The sequence below is a fragment of the Herpailurus yagouaroundi genome, unplaced genomic scaffold (assembly GCF_014898765.1).
Source record: "Herpailurus yagouaroundi ecotype Mexico unplaced genomic scaffold, PumYag 142, whole genome shotgun sequence".
Taxonomy (NCBI): Eukaryota; Metazoa; Chordata; class Mammalia; order Carnivora; family Felidae; genus Herpailurus; species Herpailurus yagouaroundi.
The window spans coordinates 43200353-43215101 of NW_024412397.1; the positions used below are offsets into that span (position 1 = coordinate 43200353).

The following is a 14749-nucleotide window of genomic DNA, read 5'->3' on the forward strand; positions in this document are numbered from 1 at the left end:
TCTTTCTTTCTTTCTTTCTTTCTTTCTTTCTTTCTTTCTTTCTTTCCCTCCCTCTCTCCCTTTCTTTCTTTCTTTCCTTCTTTCTTTCTTTCTTTCTTTCTTTCTTTCTTTCTTTCTTTCTTTCTTCTTTCTTTCTTTCTTTCAATAGCTCTTAGTGGCATTTTGTCTTTTTCCCCTCATCTCCCTACCCCTCTCCCCTCCTCCAGCAATGACCAGTTTGTTCTCTGTATTTATGGGTCTGTTTCTACTTTTTGTTTGTTTAGTTTGTTTGTTTGTGACAGCATTTTTAGTAGTCTTGAACGTTTTATTAAATTGAACTCCAGTATTTAATATGTGTCAAGATATTGTATATGGCACTCTAAATATTTATTTTAAATTATTTGTTGTTAGTTTAAAGAAATATAATTGAACAATTTTGGGTGTTGATCTTACATAATATGAACTAGGTGAATGTATTTACAATTAATAGTATCTGAGGATTTCTATGCATATTTTATGTCATCTGTGAATAATGAAAGTTCTATTTTCTCCTTGCAAATATTTTAGTCCTTAATTATTTTCTTGCTTTATTTTTCTGGCTATGTCCTCCAGTATAATAGGGAAGGAAGATAGGGAGAACAGACATTCTTGGCTTGTTCCTGCTCTGAGGGATAACATATGTTCTTGCTCTCAGCATTGCATATAATGAAGTCTATAGATATTTCATATATGCCCTTTATCAGGTCAAGGAAGTTCCCTTTTATTTTCAGTTTGCTGCAAAAATTTTATGTTTTGTGTTTGTTTTGTTCTGTTTTTAAATGATGCATGGGTGACAGATTTCTTCAAATGCCTTATCCATGTATTTAGATGATACATATTTTCTTTTGTTTTGAATAGAAAGTGAATTATATCAGTTGGTTTTTGAATGTTAAGCCAACCTGTGTGATTTTAATAAGTATTCTTTGTTATGGTGTATTAACATTCTTGTGTATCATTCAGTTTAATTTCCTATTATTTTATTAAGAACTGTAATGTCTACCTTAATTGGGGTTGTCATTGTTTTTACATTCTCCCAGAGAGCAATCTGTTAAACATATCCAGGATACTACTGATATTAACTGTATTACAAAAATTACCAAATATGTACACACATATATCTGTACATTGATACGTTTATACATAGAATTTTTAATTCTTATGCTTCTAACCCTTCTGTGTCCTTTCATTTAAAACATATTTCTTTTTGATAGCTATAACTGAACATTTTGTTTTATACAGTCTTATACTTTTGGCCTTTTATATGGGAGTTTTGAACACATACATTAATATGATTAGTGATAAGTTTTGTTTAAGTAATCCTCTTGCTCTTTTTTCTAACTGGCCCATATATTGTTTTTTTCACTTTATCTCATTTTCTGAGTTATTTAGCATTATGTACTTTTTAGTATTCCATGTTAGGCTTCCATATCTTTTACAAATTGTACTGAATGATTCCTTAGTAAATTATTCACATATTTAAGTAGTCAAATATACTTTCTTATAATTTGGCCGATGACCCTCAAAATTGTAAAAATTTCTCTCATTTTTGTTGTTTCACATTTCATATTTCCTATTTTGTATGCTTGTGTTATCTCTTATTTTCATAAACTTTTGTTTGTTTTCCTTTCCTTTAAATATCAGCTTAGGTGAATTTGACAAACTATATCAACTTTGCTGTTATCCTCATTATTCTTTTCTTCTGTTACTTTTCTTGTTACTGTTATTTTATTTTTCTAAGTTCTTATTTGACTTGATAATGCGAGTTAATTCATTATGTTCAAGAGAAACTCACAACCATGAACACTTCTATATTACTAAAAATAACACCAGAAATGCACATGAAACTTTAGAAAATCTTTTTATTCCAGGAATAAGAAAGAAATATTTTAAATATTCCCTGGGAACCTACTAGTGCTTATTTCATTTAACAAATAAGAGCATTACTTCTAGAGAAGTAACAGACACAACAAATATATGACTACTGAAATGAGTGAGCATGCATTGTCACTAACTTCAATTTCCATTTCTACAAAATGATGATGATACCAGTCTCGATTTATTGTGATAAGGATAGAATGATAATCCTAGTAGTCGTCGTCATCGTCGTTATCATTGTCACCTTCACAACAATTTTATATCGCATACAATACCCTGGAGAGCCTAAGATTCTTACAGTGTATATGCTTGATTCCAGTAAATATTACTTTCTTTCTTACAGTTTAAAGAGTTCACAAATTTAACAGTCATGCTATACGATTTAATTGGAAAACAGTTATTGGCAGTTTTATTTATTTTTTTGTTTGTTTTCATACTTTCAGCTGAGAATTCTGTCAATTTAAGGCTTTCCCAAAACATGAATAAACATCTAATTCATCTAATTCAAAGAGGACTACTAATTTACTTAACTATCCCGGAGAAGATAAAGTTGAATGAGAACATACATCCTCTGTTTCTCAGCAGGGTATCCTTGTTTTTCCTTGTCATTATGCTTAATTAGAGCTTTAAATATATGTTTCTTGAAAAAATTATATTTCTGTCAACTGCTGTCATTCAGTTCCCAATTCCATGTCACTCTGAAGTAATAGAGTACCTGACAATCTTCTGACAGAATCCCAGCTGTCAGACAGCTATGCTGATTGCTACTGCTTCCCTTCAACCTAATTAATGATTTATTAGTTTCATCAAACCAGAGATAATCTTTTCTGTTTCAGTCAACTTTAGCCCTGAGGTGCCCAATATAATGCTATAATTTTTCTCTGAGCTCATCCATTTTTTCTTCCACATGCGTGAGACAGAATATCTTTGTTGTTGTTTTTCTATGAAGGCAAAGTTCATTTTAAATACCAAGAATCTTTAAAGGACTTGAAATAATTTATATCACATAGTATATACATGATGGCATTGTACACATAAAAAAGAATTGTCATTTTTTAGTATATCGTTCCAATTTTAGTATATGTGCTGCCGAAGCGAGCACTGTCATTTTTTAAATAAAACAGAATACACAAAAGTGAGCTAACTATAATTTCAGTAATGAGCCTCTACCTTAACTTTCAGATACATAATTGTTAAGATCATAAATAGAAATAAATGTACTATTAACAAAACGAGACACACAGAACCACTAACTCACAATTTTATGTTTCACTGTACATCGACTTATGCATATGCAGGTATGATATCTGTATTTACTTTTTGTTGTTGTTACTTCTGTGACAATGGTTCTTGGTTTGTTAATTTGTCTCTATCCTACATGAGATAATCAAGCCAAATTAGAAATTATTTACTGATTTTTATTAGAATTGTTGAGGCTTTTTGGGGGGAAAAGGGAGAGAGGGATAGGTAGCTCTAACAATCTTTGTAAAAGTAGACTTGCACTTGGGATTATACCAAAAAGATAAAAATTTTTTCTGTTTAACCTTATTTCTTCTTAGTATTGCCATAAAGATATAATGGCCCTAAAATTTTTAAATAGAAGAAAAATCTCATTTGTAGAGAATTGCTCATACTATAGTTATCTGTAATTCCCTTATAAGAGGTTCCAAAGCTTAATGATTTTGAAGGAAATGTGAACTATATTAAATTTAGCAATATAGCACACATTTACTTTAGAAAAGTTGGCCTATGGATGGAAAGAAAAGTTTCTATCACAACTTCTCTCTCCATAACACCTAGAAACACACACTGATATACACGTACAGAGGACACACACACACACACACACACACACACACACACAATTTGCAAACCCAAAATCCCAGAAATTGTTAGATATTCTCTCCTGAGTTGTTTTTTTCCAAATAATTTCAGTGGGAGAGATTGCACTTAACTCACATTTGTGCATAGGAGGAAAAGAAGGCAGAAGAAGAGAAGGAACAAGAGAAGAAAGAGGAGAAGGAGGAAGGGAAAGCATCTAAGTACCACTTCTGGGTCAGTATTTGAAAGAATGGTATATGTACTGGGAGACTTTTACCACATTTGTTGGTAATAATTTAGTAAGGTACACACTTAGTCTATTCTCTTCTAAACATTACAAAATAGAGGGTGCTGGAGATTTCCAATTCTGAAATAATATCTGTCCGAATTGCACTTCTTTCATAAACAAGTTAAATCTAGGTTCCAAACAGCCTTTCTGTCATCTTCAGAAGATATCTACATTTATAAATTGTGTTTTTAACTTGAAAGAAATAGGATAAAGCTTAGTTATATTTAATTGCAAATAGCATTGTGGGAATAAACACAATTTACACCTACAATACTTAACTAATGAAAGAAGTGGTTTCACCCAACGGTCAAAAATACAGTAAACCAGCAAACCAGAGCTAATCACTAGTAGAAAAGTCAGCTACATGCAATCAGCATTCTATGTATTATTTAAGAAGGTGATAGCTTCATCTGTATGCTGTGATGATAGTGATTATAATTCTATAATGCCATGAAAATGAGTGAGAATCTGCAAAAACCTCTTGGGAAAATTCATGAAAATTATATGTCTCTGTGTGTGTGTGTATATATATATATGTGTGTGTGTGTGTGTGTGTGTGTGTGTGTGTGTGTGTGTGTATGTATATATATGTATCTGTATATATGTATATATGTATATGTGTGCGTATATGTATACACATATACACACACATATATATGTGTATATATATATATATATTTACACATTTAAATTCTGAGAAATACTATGTATTAGTAGTACTATGTAATAGTAACAAATTAAAGGTAACAATTATATCTTAAAGAAAAAAATTTTAAATGGTGTCATAAAATTTCAAGAGTTTGATGATATACTTTCTTGTAAGTAAAATGCTTAAAATATAAACTGGAGAAACCTATTGAATAATTTATTATGACACATGCAGTTACTTCTAGGTGACCAGATCAGATTTGAGTCCACATAGTAACAACAAAAAATCATTAACCCCAATGACTGTTTGTGGCCCATGTGAAATGAGTTTGTATCTTACCCTAGACTGAAAAATCTACTCTGATAATTGGCATCAAAAATAAACCTCATGTGAAAGGCTAACATATGTGTATTCCTTTACATCTTAACCTATATTACTGCCACATATTTGGAGAATGACTACTGAATAAGAATGACATAGAGTGTTCCTATATGACACCTAAATATGTAAAGACTTTTCCTAATTTTCTTCTTTCTCCAAGTTTTCTTCCTTCTCCAAGGTGTCTAAAGTAAAATCTTCCCATTCACCATGAGCCAAAATTTGCTAACGGCAGAGGATATGTTATCACATGTATAAAGTATAGTGCATATCTTGAAATATAATATGGGAAACTGTTATGTTTATTTTTTAACATCAGTGTGGTTAAGACAATCCTATGTATTAAATAAAATGCATAGTAATAGAGGAAAATATAATTAAGTGAGCACGTTGCCTTGCCTAAAAGTCAAGAAGTTATTAAATCTTAGCAACAACATCTGTAGTAAGATAATTGTTATTCTACTAGACAAGTCCCCAAAATAATATTTATAATTTTCATTATTGTAATCAAGCACTGGTGAATTTGACTGCTACTAACCAAGCCATTAAATTAATTCACCCACTTTTAGTAATATGTGCAATTGTCACATGTCTTGAAGTATATACTCATGTGAATAAAATCTATGTATCCACTACCAAAAACAAAGTTAGAAGTATATGGAATTAATATATTACTAACATTTGTGGGGTAACAATGGCCTATTTACAATACTGTCTCATTTAATGCTCACTGGAGATATGTGTATTATTTTCTCTATTTTATAAATAAAGAAACTAACTTTGAGTGGGGATAGATGTGCTCTGAAGCATACATATATGATTGTAGAGTTAAAAAGCATGTTACCATTTAGAAGGTCATTGGAGGGGCGCCTGGGTGGCGCAGTCGGTTAAGCGTCCGACTTCAGCCAGGTCACGATCTCGCGGTCCGTGAGTTCGAGCCCCGCGTCAGGCTCTGGGCTGATGGCTCGGAGCCTGGAGCCTGTTTCCGATTCTGTGTCTCCCTCTCTCTCTGCCCCTCCCCCATTCATGCTCTGTCTCTCTCTGTCCCAAAAATAAATAAGTTGAAAAAAAAATTAGATGGTCATTGGTGAATGTTAACTCAGATAAAAGGTATTGGGAGATATTATGGGATAATTAAATTGAGTAGCAATGATTGATGGTTGGAAAAGAGTACTGACACATCTCAATATGACAGGGCAAGAAGCATCAGTTGTCTATTCTAATATCTATAAATTGCCTGCCCACTTCCTTCTGATTTTTAGTTTTTTGTCCCTGACTCCTTTGGTCTTATAAAATTGCTCTGCTATTGGCACAATGCATTTTACATTGAACAGAGTGATTGTGCTTTCAGTCAACCTCCTGTAGGTTGATAGTATATATAATGATTATATATGATAGATTATATATAGATTATATAGATTATGTGGATTTATTATGTATATTTATTATATATATATGTATATGTGTGTGTGTGTGTGTGTGTGTATATATATATATATATATATATATATATATATATATATATCTTATATCCACAATATGTAGATTTGCCATTATTATGGAATACATCTTTCTGAAGACCTTGGGTTGCTTGACATCATTCCTAATTTTATATATGTAGGCAAATTATGTCTCTGCTCTGATTATTTGGGGATAAAGTTTACTACTTAATAAAAGTCAGTTGTTTTATTATTTATTGCATCAAATATTGTTTTAATTGATAGTATGGTAAATATATTATAGATTCAGTGACTCCTATATAAAACTCAGTATAAAATTGAGAAAGATAAAAGTTCACCTTGAGGGGTGCCTGGGTGGCTCTGTTTATTGAGCATTGGACTCTTGATTTTGGCTCAGGTCATGATCACAGGGTCGTGGGATTGAGCCCCACGACCACATTGGGCTCCATGCTGTGTGTGGCGTCTGCTTAAGATTCTCTCTCTCTCTTCCTCTGACCCTCTCCACCCACCCCAGCTTGCATGTGCTCTCTCTTTAAAATAAAAAGAAAAAGTTCACCTTAGAAGCCTCCTATCTCAAATTTCTGGTATTTTGTTTTTAATTTTTTTTTCAACGTTTATTTATTTTTGGGACAGAGAGAGACAGAGCATGAACGGGGGAGGGGCAGAGAGAGAGGGAGACACAGAATCGGAAACAGGCTCCAGGCTCTGAGCCATCAGCCCAGAGCCCGACGTGGAACTCGAACTCACGGACCGTGAGATCGTGACCTGGCTGAAGTCGGACGCTTAACCGACTGTGCCACCCAGGCGCCCCATCAAATTTCTGGTATTTTTAAGGGTCAGTTGCTGATTTCAACTCTAGCTTTTTACTCTATATCACATATTTCCATATATATTGTCTTGTTTTGTTCCCAGCACAAACATGTGACTTTACAAATATCCCTTCTTCATACATGTACATCTACATATATGAAGATTCTGAAAGGCAAAGAGAATTTTAATGTGAAAAAGATTTTGCATAACAGAGAAAGATTTGATCCTATAGTCCCTATCCTAAACTTAGTAAACTTTCTATGATTATTTTACTTTATTTAGTGTTTATTTTTGTTCTTTCTAGACATTAAGTAGGAGTTCAATATATGTTGAAAATTAGAATATACATTAAAAGCCTAATTTTTCATATATATGATAATGGCCTTTGCTTTCTCAATACATAATCTTGACCATAATTTGAATAGTTGTAGTTAATAGAGTGAAATCATTTTCATGGGAATTTCTGGATCAAGAAATACAGTGTTAACTTTGGACTATAATTTGATCATAAGTTTAATACAGAATTAATGTTTATTGGTGCCAGGGTGGCTTAGTCAGTTAAACATCTGGTTCTTGATTTTGGCTAAGTTCATGATCTCAAGGTTTATTAGATTGAGCCCTGTGTTGGACTCTGTGCTGACAGCACAGAGTATGTTTGGGATTTTCTCTCTCCCTTTCTTTCGGCCCATCCCCCACATGTTCATGCTCTCTCTCTCAAAATAATAAACTTTTAAAAAGTCAAAACATTAAAAAAAGGATATTTACAAATAATAAAATTTATTTCCTGCAACTATTTGCATTTTATTTAATTATTCAGATTCTTTAAATATACACACATATATTGTTTTATGAATATGTACAATTTCTTGTTAGAATATAAATAAGCATTTCTTCATGTTTATGTATATATATTCTGTTCCTTTTTTTGTATGGCTCCCCATTCCTCTTATTTCCCTGCGATTAACTTCCTTGACTCATTTCACAACCTACATTAACATCTTGCAACTGAATTTCAATTTATTTTCCTGTGTTTTTAAGCTACTTGAATTACTTTTCTATTATATTAAAATCCCTATGAATTTTACAAATAAAATCTACTTGTTATTGAGTATTGTCCTTTTGGTATTTTGCTAGGAACTGGGGAGGGGCAGACAGAGAGCGAGAGAGAACCCAAGCAGGTTCCATTAATATGGCAGAGCCTGATACAGTGCTCAATCCCATGACCCTGGAATCTGAAATCAAGAGTTGGCTGCTTAACCAACTGAGCCACCCAGGCATCCCACTAGATTTTAACTTTGTTATTTTTTGTTTGTGATTAGTAGTGAGTATTTATACCTGTATTTATAAGTAGGATAATAGACAAAACTTTATTTTTTTAATACTAACAGACTTCAGTAGTAAAACTTAACTAGTTTCCTAAAGTACATTTATGAATTTAATATTTTCCCTACATCCTTGTTTAATTAAATAACTAAATAGCAAAATTGTTTAAAAGTTAGATAAAACTCAGCAGCTGTGAACTTTTTTTTTAAGTGAGGAATGAAATTGAGACAAGGTATACACTTGAAATTAATATAACATTTTGTGTCAAATATACAAAAAAAAGATCATCTAGTTTAACAATCTTCATTTGTTTGCCTTTCTAATATTGAATTTAAGTTTATATACTTTCTACTCCCAACAGTAACATATTTGTTTTTTCATATACTATTTCCATTAGAATAATCTAGTCTATTAAACTTTGTACTTTTTACAGTGATTACTTCTTTGTTCAGTGATTTTAGACATCTTTTTTCTAATTACCAGTCACAGAGAGTTTTCTAGTTTTTATTGGTGGTGTTACTATTGATTTCTAACTTAATTGCATTATGATCAGAGATGTGATCCTAAGGGGAATATAATTAGAGAAATTATATTAAATTATATTGTCTACTGTAAGAGACTTTTCATAAATGTTCAATTTGTGCTTGAAAAATGTGTTCTTTACTTCTTAAATGTTATATTCCAATACTGTCCAAAATATTCCTGATAAATTAAGCATGCAAACTGTTCAATTCATCTTCTATGTGATGTTATTTTTATTTATTTGACCCATTAATTTCTGAGAATAGTGCTTAAACATTCTAGCATGTTCTTAGATTAGTTAATTCCTACTAAAATTGGATTCGTGAAGTCCTACCTATTTTATCTATTATGAAGCTAAGTTATTTGGCATAACAAATTTGGAATTATTATATCTTGTTACTGTGTTGAACATTATATCATTTTCTGGAGACTCTCTTGACTTGCATTTTATCCTAAAGTCTTTTTTTGACCATTTAATATCTTTCACCAGGTTATTTTTTTTTTTTTTTCATTCTTTAACTCTCTGGCTTCCTGCATTCTTATGTTTTAGAAATTTTCCTTGTAAATAACATATTTAAACTTTGTTTTTTTCTAAGGTAGATTTATTAATTTAATCTATTTATATTTTTTCATTATATTGACATATGCCTTCCTATTCTTTTACCATGTGCTTTCTCTCTCTCTTTTTCCTTCTCTCTCTCTCTCTATGTATGTATGTATATATATATATATATATATATATATATATATATATATATGTTTTTTGGTTTTGTTTTTTGTTATTTGGTTTTTTTTTGTTTTTGTTTTGTTTTACTTATTTGCTTTTTTTGAGAGAGCATGCAAGCAGGGAAAGGTCAGAGAGAGAGGAGGCAGAGAATCCTAACTGTCAGTGCAGAGCCAGATGCAGAGCTTGAACCCACAAACCATGAGACCATGACCTGAGCCAAAATCAAGAGTTGGACACTTAAGAGGTGCCTGGGCGGCTCAGTCAGTTAAGCGTCCAACTTTGACTCAGGTCATGATCTCAAGGTTCATGAGTTCAATCCCCACATCAGGCTCTGTGTTGACAGCTCAGAGCCTAGAGCCTGCTTCAGGTTCTGTCTCCCTCTCTCTCTGCCCCTCCTCCACTCATGCTCTGTTTCTCTCAAAAATGAATATAAACATTAAAAAATAAAAAAAAAAGGAGTTGGACACTTAACTGACTGAGCCACCCGGGTGTCCTTCTTTTTTATTTATATTTAAATTGGGTTTCTGTTTCCCACTGTTTTTTTTTTAAACTTCTTTTGAAAGGATTTATTTTATTTTATTTTCCCCCATGTTTTCAAATAGATTTTCCTGCAAGTTTTATACTGTATAATTACTTTTGTCTGTTTATGAAACAATTTTAGGAAAAGCTAATTTATGTGTTACCAATCAATAACTTTATGTACTTTTGAAGCTCATTACGTACTGTCTACATTATATGCTATTTTGAGTAACTAATGTCTGTCTTGTTTCTTCCTATATGTAGGCATTTTTATATTATTTTTGTATACAGCCAATCATTGTTTTGATATATGCACTATTTCCTAGAAATATTTACCAATAGTGTTGCTCACCATTTCTTATATTTCACATCACTAGTAGGGACCGTTGTCTAAGCAACCTTTATCATTTCCTTTAGGTAAGATTTGTTGATTGAACTTTTCAAAGTGTATCTAAACATGTCTTTCTTTTATTCTATAACTTGAAAAATAAATTCAATTTTGGGTATAGAATAAATGTTCTTTTCTCTCTACACAGTAAATATACTATTGTATCGTTTTCCCACTCTAATTGTTTTGGTTGAGTGTCAGGTATCAGTCTATTACTGTTTTCATGTCCCATAATCTGAGATTTCTTCTAGGTTGCTTTCAAGATCTGTCTTGCCTTATGTTTATTAATCAATCAATCAATCAATCAATCAATTAATTTGCATACAGTTTCACCATTACTCCTTTAAAGTTTATTTTATTTTATTTCCCAGCTTTGGGTTTCCTGGGTTTTTTTGATCTAAGAATTGGTGTTTTTAATCAAATAGAAAATCTTTGGCCTTGTCTCTTTGAAAATTACATCTTCCTTTTTATTGTACTATTCCCAGCATCATGAACCTGTGGACTAATTCTTAACATGTTTGAACTTTAGTTTTCTTAACTATAAAATAGTGATAATGGTCCTCACCTTAGAGATTCCTTAAAAGAATTAATTATGTTGTATTTAAAAAGCACAGTGCCTAGTACATATTAGGGATTGACTACTGCTTATTTTCTATTTATCTGGCTTAATGAAGCTTAATTTAATTTTGTTGGATACTAAAAATATCTAACATTTTGTTCAGAACACATGATTAACTTAGAAATGTTAAACCTCGAGGTTGGATGGCTTATTACACAAAAAAAATTCTGTATGGCCTCAATAAAAATAAAAAAGAAAAAGGAAATAAAACCCTCTGCTATTTATGTATTTAGTAGTCTATCATCACAGAATAGTCCATGTTTGGGGCTTTGCAGTGCTTTGTCAGAAAAGGAGTTAGTGGAAATGAAATTATTAACAATATTACCAGGTTTTTTCACTTAAAGATGTTGGATTGTACAATTTAAGAAATAAAGTTTTTATTTTTAATGTTTATAATGACAAGTTCATTTTGTTCCAGTAATAATGCCTTGTTTACATACTCCCAACTATTTTCTCCCTACTGAATCATTTCTTTTGTTAGCCCAAGACTTCACTTCTTCTCATCAAATATTTGGCTTAACTATTGATATTTTCTCTTAAAAATTGTAAGGTTAAGTTAGAAGGATTTGGTGTGATGGAGCTTCCAAAGGAAGTTTCCTGAGAGAATTATCATAAACAATTTTGATTGCTTTATTCTATTATAAGAGCAACACTAGTAGTTGTGGCTGTGTGGAGAGGAAGAGAGAGAGGGGAAAAGAACAGTGTCGTAGACTCTAAGTCTACAGTTCTCTTTTGGTCAGCGAAAAGCGTGGAACGCAGGATGAAAAGTGAGAGATGGCTAATGTCTGGGAAAAGACAACAGCTGAGAATAAGGGTCCTTGCCCATATTTATTAAGATCAGAAGGCTTACAAACGTGATGGGCATGCACAGAGATAATGAATCGGTGAACTTTAACTCATGGGCATAATGGAAAAAGGGGTGTTGAATATATATGGTGTTTGGGGTTTGGGTCAATATAAAACAAAATCTGGGTACTGAGCAGATGTGCAGATGGTTGTTAATGGCAGACAGGAGGCGCCATGTCTGTTTATCTTAGCCTAAGACAGGGCAAATAATATCAAGGTTAACAAGGCACCTTTTCTTTTGTGAATCATCTCCACTCTGGGCAACTTCGCCCTGCAGGGCAGAGCAGCAGTCTATAGCCCAATTTACCTGTTTACCTAATCTGGTCCTTCCTTCCTATGAAATAAGCTTTCGGCTATAGTACTAACTTGGGGGGGCACATTCGCCTGAAAACCTAATCTTGTTTATTTCATATACCTGTGTTATATATTGGGGCATTTGCCCCTCCCTATGCTGGGTGCCTTTGTACCTCCCTGCTTTATACGGGGGGCCCCAGCCCCCCTTTATTCTAGGGGCCTAAGCCCCCCTTCTCTATCCTTATTTGCCTAATATTGTTTACCCAAACTCGGGTGTTAGCATCCTATGGCTTTGTACTTCTTCATGCCTTGTTAACCATTGGTGTAAGCCTGGGGCATTCCTAAGCTTATTCCCCACAACTGAGTAGTACTGGCTTCTTAAATATGACTTTTTACTTTGTTCTTGTTGCTTTCAAATGTATTTTAGATTTTCTACATGAAGAATAGAATTGCATTAAAAAGTAAACATAAGTGACTTAAATAAGTAAGAATGCATTTAAAATGTTTCAGGGGTGGGGCGCGTGGGTGGCTCACTTGGTTGTGTTGCACTCTTTTTTTTTTTTTTAAATATGTTTTTCAACGTTTTTTATTTATTTTTGGGACAGAGAGAGACAGAGCATGAACAGGGGAGGGGCAGAGAGAGAGGGAGACACAGATTCGGAAACAGGCTCCAGGCTCCGAGCCATCAGCCCAGAGCCCGACGCGGGGCTCGAACTCACGGACCGCGAGATCGTGACCTGGCTGAAGTCGGACGCTTAACCGACTGCGCCACCCAGGCGCCCCAAGTTGTGTTGCACTCTTGATTTAGGTTCAGGTCATGATCTAGGGATTCGTGAGATCAAGCCCTGTGTCAGGCTTTGCGCTGACTGTCATGCTGGCTTGAGATTCTCTTCCTCTCTCCTTGCCCCTCCCCTGCTTGTGCTCTCTCTCAAAATAAATAAATAAACATGTAAAAATAAATAAATAAAATGTTTAGTGAATGTTATGACATTTGGAACTGTAGGATGTGTTAAGTGTCATCAACACTGGAATTTACCGTTTATTTCTCATAGGTCCAAAATGCATATGTAGCTGAGTCTAAGCGTACATATGTAACTGGCTTTGGTATAACTCACATATAGCTGAGTTACATTATAATTTACATACAACCACTGATGCATGTGTAGGAAATAACATTGTTTTATTTCCTTAAACTCATTTTATCTCTTCCTTCTACCTGTCAAACTTCTGAGCAATAAATAAAATGAAACAAAAATAGTATTTTCAAATAATTGTTGATCTCATAAATTATAAAAGATAATTTTAGATTAAGATCATTTCCTCTCCCTCTTCTCTAAGATGGCTTGCATGAGAGCCTTACATGATCTCTTGACACTGAAGGAAAAAGAGGCAGTGGAAAAGGGGCAATGTTCCTGCCTTAGGAATCTTTAGTGAGGTAAACTCTTATCCCAATAGTCTCATTCTCTGACTCCATGCCTGCCTGAGATTTCACCTTGCTCTTCATGTCTGAATATTCCCTATGTCATATCCATCTCCTTTGTGAGATAATATACTTGTCAATCCCCTTTCTGTCCAGGAGCCACAATAATGGACTAGATGTGTAGAGAAGGAAACTAGCTAACAGTACAAACCAAACTGAGAGATCTTTCACAATGACCACATCAGTTATAACTATACACATATACATGGGTGTAGGGGAGAAAACACATGTGAACCAAAACTGTGCCCAAGTATGTTTTTGTAACAGAAGAAACATATTTAAAATCATTGTGGAAATCAACTAATACTCTCCTATTTGGACTTACTAAAGACAGTTTGAGAGGAAGAAAGGAATAGAGGAATTTAGAAATCTCTGCGAGTTCAGTGCAGTCACTGCACTGAAGGTAGGTAGGTAACCTGTTGGTTAGCAGGGCATGTTCAGGAGGCCCAGTTCAGGAAGATAGTTTAGAATAAGAAGGTTTTTGGAGAGCTGATCTTCTGCAAAATAATATCAAGAAATTTGTGTTTCTGACAAAATCCAAAAAGGTAGAGACTTGAAAAATCAGGTATCAGAGATTATTTACGTGAAGTAATGGTGCCAAACTGGATAGCAGTGTAAAATCTACATCATCCTAAAACTTCTGAAATGGTTGGTACACACCAGTGCATTCTACAAGTGAGCTGTTTGAAGGAGAAACTAACATAGGTGGATGGGTATCTTGAGAGTTGCAA

At 33.3% G+C, this 14749-nt stretch overlaps 1 long non-coding RNA gene across 2 annotated transcripts in view; it reads right to left on the minus strand.

Annotated features, from left to right (window-relative positions):
* The window catches only part of LOC121032652 (uncharacterized), a 47312-nt gene that overhangs the window by 5347 nt on the left and 27216 nt on the right, over nt 1–14749 (minus strand). The gene's annotated exons all lie outside the window — the stretch shown is intronic.